The sequence below is a fragment of the Haliaeetus albicilla genome, chromosome 5, assembly GCF_947461875.1.
Source record: "Haliaeetus albicilla chromosome 5, bHalAlb1.1, whole genome shotgun sequence".
Lineage (NCBI taxonomy): Eukaryota > Metazoa > Chordata > Aves > Accipitriformes > Accipitridae > Haliaeetus > Haliaeetus albicilla.
Window position 1 is genome coordinate 47,973,589 of NC_091487.1, and position 12,744 is coordinate 47,986,332.

The window sequence follows — 12,744 nt, forward strand, 5'->3', positions numbered from 1 at the left end:
CAAATTAGATCGCTTTAAAGTTATGTTCTAAGAAGCTAATCACTCTATCTTCTAAGTTTATTAGGTGATAAAGCATAATTGGCATATTAAAAACCCCAAACTTTAAGAGAGAAGATTACATCATAGCCTACAGCATATTACAGTCTTGATACTAATTTTGTGTTTAGTCACATCTATGCCAGCAAATACATTAACTTTGTGCATATATATATATGTACATTTATTTAAGTACTGGCATCTGTTAGAAATGTGTATTTTGTTGTAATTTGAATGACATAAAAAGTACAAAATGTACAAATTTCCATCAAAAGTGAAATATTAGATTGTATCCACAGAGATACTGTAGCTATTGCAGATGCTTATGTCTTAGACTCTCATTAGATCCCCAAAAGCTGTGTGTCTTCTGTTTTTGATGCCCATATATTTGTTTAATTCAGCTATAGAAACCTTCACTTTTGCTGACGGGCTCTTTAATATTAGCAGGAAATTGTTCAGGCAATTTTTAAAGAAACAGTGGAGCAGACATGGATTAGGCTGTGATGTTTTTATCCTTCTGGGAAAAGGAACAACTTTGTGTTTTTTTCGGATTTTAAGAAGTAAAAAGGAAAAGACTCCGATAAGACGTTTGTAGGCTCAAAATACACCAGCGGCATCAATGAATCAGACGGGAACAAAATAAGCTCACCAACTGAGAAAAAGATCGTTACTTGTCAGCAACTTCATCTCCTATCACACTGCAGCCTTCTCCAAAAATCCCCAAAGTCTTTTTTAGCATTCTTGAAAGACCATTATGTTTGGGTTATTCATTATTACTACACACTCAGTCTTTCACCCATTGTAGGTAATTTGTGTTTGCCATTGATTTCAGTGATAGTAAGATCAGACGCTAAATGATCTAACGGTGATTAAGGACCTGGTTCCAGTTGCTTAACTTATATCTGGTAGAACTTTCTCACCAGAAAGCCCGCTGAGTCAGTAGAATAAATCTGAAAGTCAATGTTAATGATTCAGTAAGTGTTATTTGAGTGAACTCAGCTAGCTTATGGATTTTATAATTCTAGAAAAACTTATGACATATAACTTAAAAATTTATTTTCTTTTATTTTCAAGTATGCTGGTTTCACACCGAAGTTGAAGGCTAAGTAAGGATACCAAACATAACTTGGCTATTTGAGAGAGGACTGAGCAAAGAGCTAGCTCTGTTATTGCACGCATGGAATAACTCAGAGTTACTGCTTAATATATGAAGTTTGCTATAATTACCATGAAAGCACCTGACTAATTCTTTTCTGGGGGGTTGTGTGGAGGAGTTAGATCTATAAATAATTTCTTTCTGATTTTGAGAGAGACAAATGCTGGCACATCCATCATCCGTATTCTGTTCCCCTTGATCCTGAAGAGGGTAGCATATTTAACTTCATACATGCAAAGTTTTTGGTAAAATTTCTGTCTAATTTAGGGCCCTGAAAAAACAAAACACAAGCCCACTTCTCTGAGCGTTTTAGGTAACATACATAAGTACGTCTAACATACATTGGTAAGTAGGTAAGTACATAACAAACACGTCGGTACTTTACTAGCCCAAATCAAAGAGTCAGTTTAGAAACCTCAAAAATCCTGGTCAGAATTCATTCTAATCAAACTGCAGCAGATTTGATAGGAGACCCTAGACCTTGTACTGTTGTTGTATTGCTGTCACTTAACAGCTCGCTGGAGCCATCACTTAAACCCACTGAAACCTTGAAGCGCTTCGTAGGGCTTTTGGCCTGGAACATCTGCCAAAATGGAGTTTTAGGTAACTTTTATGTGTATACAAGTTTTAAACAAACATTTATTTCTGTAATTGGAAAAGAGAGTGTCTTTCCGTGCAAAATATTTCCACTGTTACTTTTTTTTTTTTGCAGAGATAACTCTATACCTCGTTTCATTGTATTGTCATTCCTCTGCGTCTGTGGCTGGAGTTGGTACCAGGGTGTACTGGCTGTTCTGTACTTCTCTTGCAAAGACAACTTTATACCTCATTTCATTTTACTGTCATTCCCTCTGCTTCAGCGGCTGGGCTGGTACCTGCGAATACTGGTTGAACTGTCAGAATCAGGCAGGCTTTTAAGAAAATGAGTTTTGACATTCCTTTCCTTAAGATGATCTCTTGTTTTTTCAATTACTGCTTTCTGACTTTGGAGATTTCTTAAGGTAACCCTGAGTTTGTTCCCAGACTGTCAACCAGGTGGCAGCAGTGCCACGTCGGAGCGGCTTCCATACCTTTTCCCTGACATCAAGTGTTAATGCGATTGACCAATCAGTGCTAAGATGATGGGAGGTAATTGGGTAATTGTATTTTACTGATCACAAGCAGAGAAAAGAAAGGGGAGGGGGGGGAGAAGGAGTCAAAAAAAAAAAAAAAAAAAGAGAGAGAAAGAGGGGAGAAGGAGGAGTGTAGCCAGCAAGACTGGCCCTGGGACATTTGCAAATCCTAGGGTGCTACTGAAAGGTGGGGAGTAAGAGAAAGCCAGAGCGACAGAAAAAGCAGAGCTACTCCCAGCAGCACCAGCAGCAGCAGCTGTCGGGAACTGGATGTATACATACATGCGTACGTACATGCACACACAGGGAGAATTCAAGCTGAAGCTAATGGGAGGGAGGAAGGGTTTCGGCTGTGCATTTGAGGGATGAAACTCAAAACTGAACGAAGCGTCTGCGCTCCTGGGAATGTGTCATCTTGGAAGGGAGGGAGGCAGGCAGGAAGGAAGGAAGAAAAGGGGGAAGATAACTGGCATATGGAAGAAGATGGGAGACTAACTCACTGCTGTGCAGAAGGGAAATCCAACTTGTAGATCTGAAATACACCAGGCTGAGCTTGGAAATGAGATCAGCCCTGCATTGAAATAGAGAAAGGGAGGAAAAGGGAGGCAGAGACTGGAGAGCTTTTATCCTTCTTCCTCTATCTCTTTCCCCCTCTCTCCTCAAAGAAGAAATAGAAGTTTATCCGTCTCGGTGCTGCTGGATCTGTATAGCTGCTGGACAAAAGATGGAGAGGAAGCTGAAATGAAAAGCAAAGGGTGCTTGTGAAATTTACAGCTGAGAGGACAAATCACACCTCCCCGGGCTTCTTTTGTGCCCCGTCGGGGGACTTTTAACATCAGAAAGGTTTTGAGAAGTGAGGGGGGGGTGGGGGGTGGGATGGCAAAGGGGGAGAGTGGGCGTTAAAAACACCCGTCCCAAGTGTTTAAAAAATAACAAGCGGATGGATTTATTCTTGACAGCTGGTGGGAACCTTGAATTTTTCTCTACTCCCTCCCTCCTTCATTCCATTTAATGTGAGATTATGAAAATGCAGAGGAGTTGGAGGGAAGGCAAAAGGATATAACGTGGAGTTTGAAGCGAGGAGAGGGTGCTGATGCTGTGGATTGCTGGCTTCTTGCTGAAATCAAAAATCCAATTGCGCACTGGGTTGTGATTGGAAATCTAATCAGATCTTTGGAGAGGGGGGAGAGAGACTAAAAGTTTATTGTTTTGACAGACACAAATAAAATATTAAATGCAAAAGGAGAGTCTTTTCTAAAGAAGTGTGGGGGATAGAGAAAAAGAAGAATGGGAATCCCCGTTCTAATGTGGAGACACACGGATTGGATAATTGATAGTGCAGCAAAGAAGGGGGAAGAAGAAAATTGCCTGGCAAGACCTGGATCTTAACAGTCACAACAAAATTACATTAAAAGAATACAGATGGAGGGTTGCTTAAAAAGAAATGCAGCCCTTTCTGCTCTCCAGAGAAAAAACAAATAGTGAGCGATGGAGAGCAGTGGAGCCAGAGAGGCAGAAAACCTCAGAAAAAGGAAACTAGGCAAAGGATCCACAGTGGAATGAAAAGTTTCAGAAAGGAGAAGGACCATTCATCCTCTGCAAGGATTTTTGTTTTTTTCCTGTTATTTTAAACCACTCTTCTCCAGTGAAGGCAAACATCAATGTTACCACAACAGCAGTTTTAAGCAGAAAAGTTGAAAGCCACAGAGAAAATAAAGGACAGAGAAGAAGAAAGCAAAATTGCCGGAGGGGGAGAGTTCAGCAGTGTTGGGTTGGATTGGCACCTGTATGGACTGAAATTGCTGGGAAATTGCAATCGGATATCCCTTTTTTTTATTTCCTGTCTTGGTTTTTAATTTTGGTTTGGTTGCTGAAATGAAATAGTTTTCTAACCCCTCCCCCACCCTGGGTTTTTGTAACCACTCGGATTTCCAGCTGGGTAGTCTTTGAGGATACAGTAAGTACACTTTCCATTTTATTATTTTTTTGGAAAGGAATATATGCCCCATTGCCTCTCTTCTTTCTTCCTTATCCCTCTTTCCTTCATCTTTTCCCCCACCTGAATAAAGAATCTGACTGGATTTTGATAATGGCTGGAGGGGGCGGTTGGGAACGGAGAAGGGAAGCAACGAGGACAGAACTGAATTCTCACAGCAGCTCAAATATTCCTCTTAGTAAAACTCCAGCCTTGGTAGGATGTTGCAGACGCCTGCCTGTGTGGCTCTATAGCATTTGTAAATGTTCACTAGCAAAGAAATCTTCTGAGAAAGCCCCTGCAGTGAGTGGGGGGTGCTGTCTTATTGCCCACTCTGCATGAACGAATGCAAGTTACATAGAATTGGATGCACAGAGGGGCTTTATTTATTTATTTTTGGTAAGTGTTTAAAATAGTGAAGGGCTCTGCTCTGAATGCTGGCATCCAGTCTGACATTGCAGATCAATATGGTGTATTAACAGGAAAATTTTATAGTCAAGCAGGGAGGTGAAGGATGGCTTTTGGCGGGAGTGGGGGGGGTGGAGGACAAGGGGTTTTAATGGATTTCGAGGAGGCAGCTCTGAGAGAAATGGCACCTTTTACACTCCATTGCGAAGAAAAAGCAGTAGCAGGCAGAGAGAGGACATTCTTCTGTTGAAGGGGAGTTTAGGAAACTGCTGTACTAGCCACCCTCTGCCCTCCAGATCTCCTAGGAAATTCTTTGTGATTTCGTGGTGAATCCTTCAGGCTCCCCTAGGACTTTCATGGCAGTTGAAGGAGATTTACTTTGATTGACAGGCAGTGAGAGGATACTGTGGTGGTAGGAGGTTTTTGTTTTTATGCTGATAACGAAAAGAATTTAAAAGTGCCTTGTAGATGGTGGGGTTCACAGATCAGCAATGATGTGTAACAGACCAGTAAATGTCTCTCCCTTCTTGGAGAAATGTGGTGTGGGGGTGTGGAATAAAGGGAGGATAACATGGTGTTTAAAATAGAGGTCCTTGTTTTCCTGTGGGGAAGAGTGTCACTTCCGTCCCCTCTCCTGGCATGACTGCTTCGCTTGTAGATAGGGAGTTTTCTTCTTCTTTCTTCTCCTTCTCTCCTCCCTCACCTCTGCCCTCCTCAACCTTGGCCTGTACATGTAGAGGCTCCAGCTGACAGTATTAGGCCAAAACTGGTGGAGAAGGAGAGAGAGAAACAGCTAATGAAATGAGCCATTGAAAGGATACGGATATTTTTTGGCAGGCAAGGTGCAGAACTAGCTTTGCCACTCGTTTTACTTTTCTCTAGCTGCAATATTCTGGAGGAGGGGAGAGAAGGCAGGGATGGGAGAGGTGTTGGTAGAGTCGGATTTTAATGTTTTTTTTCTGGCAGCTTTTCCCTCTTCATAAGCTTCCTGTGTGAAACAACACAAACCATAGCTCTAACTTCCCTTGATAAATACATAAATAAATATTAGCATCTTCCTTTTCCCCTCCCTTTCTTCATTCACTCACATCACCACTGTTACTTCATGTAAACGTCCTGAATCTTTTGGTATAATGGAAACGAGACCTTCTGCCTCTCAGATGTGTCCCATGCGCCTCTGTTTGGAGGTCATACCTCTTAAACATTGGCTACTTGTACAGGATTAAGATTTAGGGTGCAATTCTGCTCCTAAGGAGGTCTCTGGGAGTTTTTGTTTGGCCACGCGAACACATCAGACCCTTTGTGCTGGTGTGTTTAGAAAAAGGAGGAAGCAGGCACAGAAAAAAATTGTTCTTTCCAGCTCCAATTACTCTCATCTTTCTCAGTATAGCTAAATCAGTTTAGTATGAAGTGCTTTAGCCTCATTTACTTCTCTGGGCACATGTTTCCTGGTGGGACACTAAATGGATAGTAAGTTTGTCAGCATCTGAAAATAAGCACAAAACTCTGTTCTCCATTCCTTCATGTATCATTATAAGTCTGTGCCCTATTGTGGGCTACACTTACATCAGCAGTTGCAGTAATAGAGCAGCTAAATTTATGTTAAGCTGCTGCTCAGTAATTACTGAAGGAAAAAGAAGCTGGCTAAGGAAAAGGCATCTCCAAGCTTTTCCCTGGATTGCTGTCAAGTGAACACATAAACAGAAAATTTGATAGAGCAACTCCAGCTTTTGACAATAGAAAGCTGCCATAGGTGCCTCATTCATTTTGTACAATAACTAGCAGGAGGATTTTCTTGATGTTATAAGGAAGCACTGAGAAAATTTAGCCACCAGTTTGGGCTGAAATGGGCAAACCTTGTCAACATTAAAAAGCTAGGGATGCGTGTCTGCTTCTAAAGAGGCAACAGTTTCACACTTCAGTGAATCATTCACTTAATACAGTAGCCAAAAGACACATGGAATAACCCAGAGTTTAACTCATTCAGTCTCAAAGTGGGAACTAGTATAGCATTTCTCAGCATTTGTGCTGGGCCTTGTCCAGAGCCCAAAGGGCTGATCTTAAAATAAATGGCCAAAACCATCAATCCCAACATCCAGCTAAACGAGGAGCAACAAATCTCCTCGAGCAGAGGCAAGACCTGGCTGTCTCTGCTAATTCCCTCGCAGGTGCCTGAGCACAAGTGTATCATTCAGCAGCATATGCTGGTCCTGTGGGCTGTCTCCTCTTCGAACCATGGATAATCCCTTTGGTAATGACCCCAGGCAGCTGGGATTTTGGCACTGTACGGGGAACCATTATGTGTATGTTTAGGCACCAAATGCTTGTAGAGAAGGAAAGAGAAAGCTATGTTGAAGGGTCCTGCTCCATTTGTTCTCCAGAAGGTCAGAGATCACGCACCTCAAACTTCAGGTATTCTTGGCAAACTGTAGGTTAGTAATGCAAGGGGGTAGCTACTCCATGTCTTTTCACGTGTCAGGAATGATTTGCACTGATCTAGAATGGGAGCAGGTTCAGTTTGCTGGAGCAGCAAATTTTGTGTCACAGTATCTCCCAGCCTGATGGCACTGACGAGTGAAAAATGGACTTTCAGATTGGGTGAGACCCAGGAAAGAATGCTCTAGATCTGAGCCAATACAAGCAATCGTGTGGAACTGGAGGAAAAGAAAGGGATTCCCCAGGTGCTGTCATGGCTTCCTCCATACAGGCTTTAAAATTATTTGCCTGTGACCTAAAAAGCTGTCTTCCATTTGACACGAAGATTCCTGCTGTAGCAACGTGAGACAGGAAGGTTTTGAATGGGGCTCGGGGCAGGATTTTAGCACATTTTGAGAGAGCTTGGTGTCGGTGAAAACTCACAAGCCAAGCTGTCCAGGAGTGAAGCTGCAATATATTCATTGAAGGAGTGCGCGGGAGCCTCCATCTCCGTCTTGCCAGCGTGCCTTCACTTTGCCTTGGAGATATCTCTTTTTTTCTGATTGCTAGTGAGGGAATGAGGAGAGAGAGAAGGGTGCTGGAATTAGTGCCGCTTGCAGCCTGGGAGGAAAATTACTCTGAAGAAACGCAATTAGCACCCACCAAGTCATTTCGAGAGTAGTCAAGCTGACTGGACTTTGGGCTACTATTAGCAGGGGCCCTTCTACATTCCCATCCATCCCCTTGCCAGCTGCTCTGTGAAAATCATCATGAAAACCAAGCTTCCTTCAGTTATAAGGTGCTGCCCCCACAGGACAACCCAGATGAGAAGGATTTAGTAGCAGCAGAGCCACAGTGGTTTGGAAGGCAGCCTAGCAGCGTGCTCGAGTCTAGCAGTGTGGGCAAGAAGTTGCCCTTAGAAAGGGTCCTGCCGCTGCTTTCTGTAATGGCAGAAGACATTGGGGCTTGGCTTGTGACATTTCGGAGTGGTTTATTTAATGCTGTTATTCAGAAAAGAAGGGTACTTGGTTTTTAGCTGTACTACCGCGGTCATTTTTTCTCTTGGGGGATAGAATTGGGGACGCAAGAAGGGAGATGAGGGTGCTGGTGGTGTGTTTTAATTGCATACTCACAAGCCGCAATACATGGAAGTGAATTAATGCGTAGTTCCTGGTAGGGGGCCTGGATACTTTGCTATCTGTTAGAGGAAAAGGCAAAAATCAGACGCTTGTGCATGCACACAATAAAAGAGAATCAGGATTTACATTTGGTATCCAAGGAAGCGAGAGCAGAATCCTGCAGGGCTTTCTGTTCATTGTTTAAATGTTGCCATAGCAATATCTCAGGGCACAAGTTACATGTTTTCCACTTCTGGAGTTGAGCTTTTCTTCCCTCTCTGTTTTTCTCTCTCTCGATATACGCAACAGCCAGGGGTATCTCCACAGAACTTTGCACAGCAATAGGAAAAGGTGTTTGAAGGCTGCCTTATCTGTTCGCATTTGTCTGTCTGTATGTTCTTCCCTGTCATTTACGAATATGTTGGAAACCCAGTTAGGAGGAAATTGTTGGATAGAAGTGGAGTGTGAGGCTTTTGTTGTTAGGACATCGAGCATATTACAATATTTTGTGTAGTGGTGATATGTTAATTGGATAGCTGCAGGCAAGCAAAGTGTAGCAGTCGCTGACAATTAGAAACAACAATGAACTTCCCAGGACTGAATCTATTCCTTGGGCAGATTAAAATGCATTTCAGGTATATACCAGAGCTTCTGTAAATTTAAATACTAACACCACTGTAAGAACTCTTGAAATTCTGTTTTCACAGTGCTGAGACAAGATTTACCCTTGCTGCTTGTGAAAGGGAGAGAGGCAGCATCAGACCACTGAATAAAATCTCCCATAGTATTTGCTGCAGAGCTTGTACTTGTTATGTCAGGACTGTGGGGGAGCAATATAACCAGGAAACCAGAATTAAAAAGGAAACCAACCAACCCCAAAACAAAGCAAAAAACCTCCAGCAACAACAGTTTCACATGCAACTAGATAAAGCGTACTCAGAAGTATCACAGCAAGATAAGTTAAATGAATGAATTTTTGTCTGCAAACCAGCAGCAATTCAGAGTATTTATTAATGCTCTTTGTGCTTGAGGGATCTCTTTTGAGTGGGATCCATACAGTCCTGTGCGTTAAAATAATCCTCAGAACTATGGATGTGGTTTCCTTTCATGTTCTTATGGACGGGATAGTGTGAAACGACTTCTAGAAGGCCCAGGAGTTGGTGCTTTTCCTTCACTATATGTACAAGAATGATTGCTCTGAGGGTCAGACCTAATCCTGAAAGCCAGTGGTAGTAATTTTTAAAAAGTATTAGTGTAGTTCAGATCTCCACCACATTTTATTTTTGCTTGCAAACCTTTCTTCACTTTCATGTCAATAATCTCTTCACTCATGTGCCATTTTACATAGGAAATGAAGCCAAGCACATAAAGAACCTGTTTATTGAGGGGAATGCAGCATGAGTAATAACAGTGCAGGTTTCCCCACACTACTTATCATCATACCGCAGTCATGATCTTAAGCAGGAGACTGCCTTAAGACCTGAAGCAGGCACTAATTCTGTTCCTGTACCTTGAACTTGCCCCAGCATCTTTGAGATGGCAAAAAAAGAGGCCAGCTGTGATGGGGGTGGGAGGTACTCACCTCGATTCTCATGCGCTGTGCTACTGCCCACTGATCAAATTACTGAAAATCCAGTCTTCAGATTCCATTGTCTTGGCTGAAATTTGAAGCAGGGAGCTAGGGATGACAGTTTCATCATTATTGGGTCTTCAACACCTATAGACCAAGATTTTACTTTCTTTTTAATCTCCAAACCCAGCCATTAGTGGACAGGTGGAAGATGCTGGGATGACAGTCTCTCTCTAAACTGGTATAAGTGAGAATTCTGTCTTGCAGAGAATTAATTAAAAGGATTGTTTTGTTTTTTATTCACTTATGCTCATTTTTCTGTTCTAATGCAGCACTGCAACATGTATGAGCTAGTCGGTTCTGTAGTAACTCTTCCATGCAACCAGTTTCATTCCTTTTACATGTCTTTCTCTTCTCTTCTCTTCTGTCATAGTGCAAAGATAAACCCAGTGTTGCTCCAATTAATCTCAATTGGAGCTTTAGTAATTACTTCAGCAGGATTGATCCTGCTCTGTGGGTTTTTTTGGTTTATTTTTTCCTTCTCCGAAATGAAGCACAAAACTCGTTTAGTTCCAGAAATAAACAATAGGATAAGTATTTATATTTACAGACATAAAAGGTGATCCATTTTGAATTAATAGGCCATAAACGTCTAAATTTCTAAATGTTCCATATTCCCTTTGCAGTCCCTGATGACATTCCAGGTATTAATGCTTCTTTTTCATTAGTGTATAATGTAATAATCAATGGATTAATTAAGTAATCTGGCCCTTGTTACTGCCACAGCAAAACCTCAAGCTAGATTGACAAAACCAGATATTTTGTAAAATGTCATATTTTAGGGGTGAATTCTAAAGTCATGGCTAAGAGAATTTGGTGATGGTGTAATCTCTGTGCATTGACTATTAACATCAATAACTGAATATTGTGACCTGTTATAATTAGTTTAACAAAAAAAATGTTATAGTTTACTACTTAAAGGCTACAGAAGAGGATCTACAAGGACAGTAAAGGGTTAAGTTAAGGAACCATAGTCTTCCCTCTCTCAATGCATGCAAGTTTCAAATGAAGTGCACAAAAATGTATTAAATTCCATAAGCTTCTTTGCCAACAGGCATATGTGTTGTGTTAAGGGTTTTTAACGTAGCTGTTTGGTTTTACAAGAATTTTCCCTGCCGGTACTCTATTTGTGAGCCCCTATTGGACAGGCAGGTTCTTCTACAAGTGGTTATAGATTATTTTTCCAGAGGCAAGTTTTTATATTTGTTACATCGTTTAAAGAACTGAGGTTCATTTTTGTTAGGGTTGTTGATGACACAGCTACTAAAGGGGAAGGATGGTGACCCCATTAGCCTTTCACGTTGCTCATATGCAGTGCACAGTCTGCTACTTCAATAAGTTTCATTGCATTTAACGCCCGTGTGAATTTTGACTGTATATGGTGCAGGGAATTAAAACCATAATGGATTTCTCTTTTGAACTGGAGAGAGGTCGAAAAACCTCACCTTCAGTGAATGTTCATGTTGATATTCCTCTTTCTGTAATGTACATTTTACTGAGTAGTCTGGCCCTGAAGATTGAGTTATATACATTAAGTGAAGGCCTGGAGCTAACTGTTAAAGACTACTGAATCAAGCCATAGCAGAGGATGGCTCAGTCCTTAAGTAACTTTCCATAACATGTGGAAAAAATAATTGTATTTTTTAATGGGAAATTTCAGGTTTGGGGATATGTATGGAAATCTCATGCAGTAGTAGTAGAATGTCATCAAGAATTGCAGAGGAATGTAGATAATAATTTCCTATCAGAAAAGGTATTGCATTTGATTTAAAGTATCATATAGATAAGATTTTTTTTTGTGGCAAAGAAAGATGAAGTTGGTGATTGCCTATAGCAAATGCAAGATAAAATGCAGCCAATGATGCTGCTTCAAAAGACCTATCTTCTAAACCTGAAGGAAGATTATGAGAAAAATTGACTAGAGAGAACATATAAACAGAAGGCTGTGACTATAAACTGGACAGTTTCTAGGAATATATTGTTTTGCCAGAGAAAAAAACAAATCATAAAAAAAGTTCACATTTGACTATGAGTCTGTCTTTGATACATGGGAAAATGAAGCCAAAATTTCAAAATTAAACCAAAATCAAAACAAACTAGTATATAGTAGGTAAAAAAAAAAAAAGAGGAAACCAGATAACAACCCCTATGAAAAATACAGTATAAAATGAATACAATTGATCTGATAGGAAAGAAATGTTGAGGTTGGATGGTGGGCTCAGAATATACCAGAAATGAGGGACTGTTGTTGTTCTTATTGCTGCTTTTATTGGAGACATCCTATGAAGAATTACTGGCAGTAGTGATGCAGAACTGACAGAATTATTCAACTAATATTTCTATTCTGTATCTGGAAAAATCATGATTTAAAATTCTTACCATGAAAAGAAAAAGCAAGTGAAAGGACATGGAAAACATCTATTAGGGATAAATATTTTTAAATGAACAGTCCTGTTATGATTTTCCAAAGAGTACTCCAGAGTCTATATATCTAGAAAACATTAAAGTGCAATGAACTTGGTAATCATTGACCATTTAGTCTGATATAAATTTTAGGAAAAATAACAGGAAATCCAACACAGGATTCAGCTGATATTACTTTGGGGGTTTAATTATATAGGGGTGTCTCGAAGTTTTTAGGTGTTTATTGTCATCTTGTAAGTATCTAGTATTGTGGTTTATCTGTTGTATTGCTGATCCTGAGCTGGCAGTGAGTGCAGGTTAATTAAATGTTGTTGGTTATAGTGATGTGATTTAAATCACATGAATTGAGAAGTTTTTCCTTGCAACAGTAAGTATTGGCAGCACGATAAATAAGACAGGTTTGCAGGATGATGTTGGATGCAAAATGTTATATATAAGAAGGACAGATACAGGATATACCTTCAGAATGA

General features: G+C 40.6%; 1 protein-coding gene across 7 annotated transcripts in view; it reads left to right on the top strand.

Annotated features, from left to right (window-relative positions):
- LRRC4C (leucine rich repeat containing 4C) overlaps positions 1-12,744 on the top strand; it is a 547,931-nt gene that overhangs the window by 442,407 nt on the left and 92,780 nt on the right. For 2 of the 7 annotated variants that reach the window (XM_069784681.1, XM_069784685.1), the window contains exon 1: positions 3,186-4,261. The exons of the other annotated variants lie outside the window; for them this stretch is intronic. The gene's annotated coding sequence lies outside the window, so the exon portion shown is untranslated. Of the gene's footprint in view, positions 1-3,185; positions 4,262-12,744 lie in introns of those variants that run through there. 7 annotated transcript variants of the gene reach the window in all.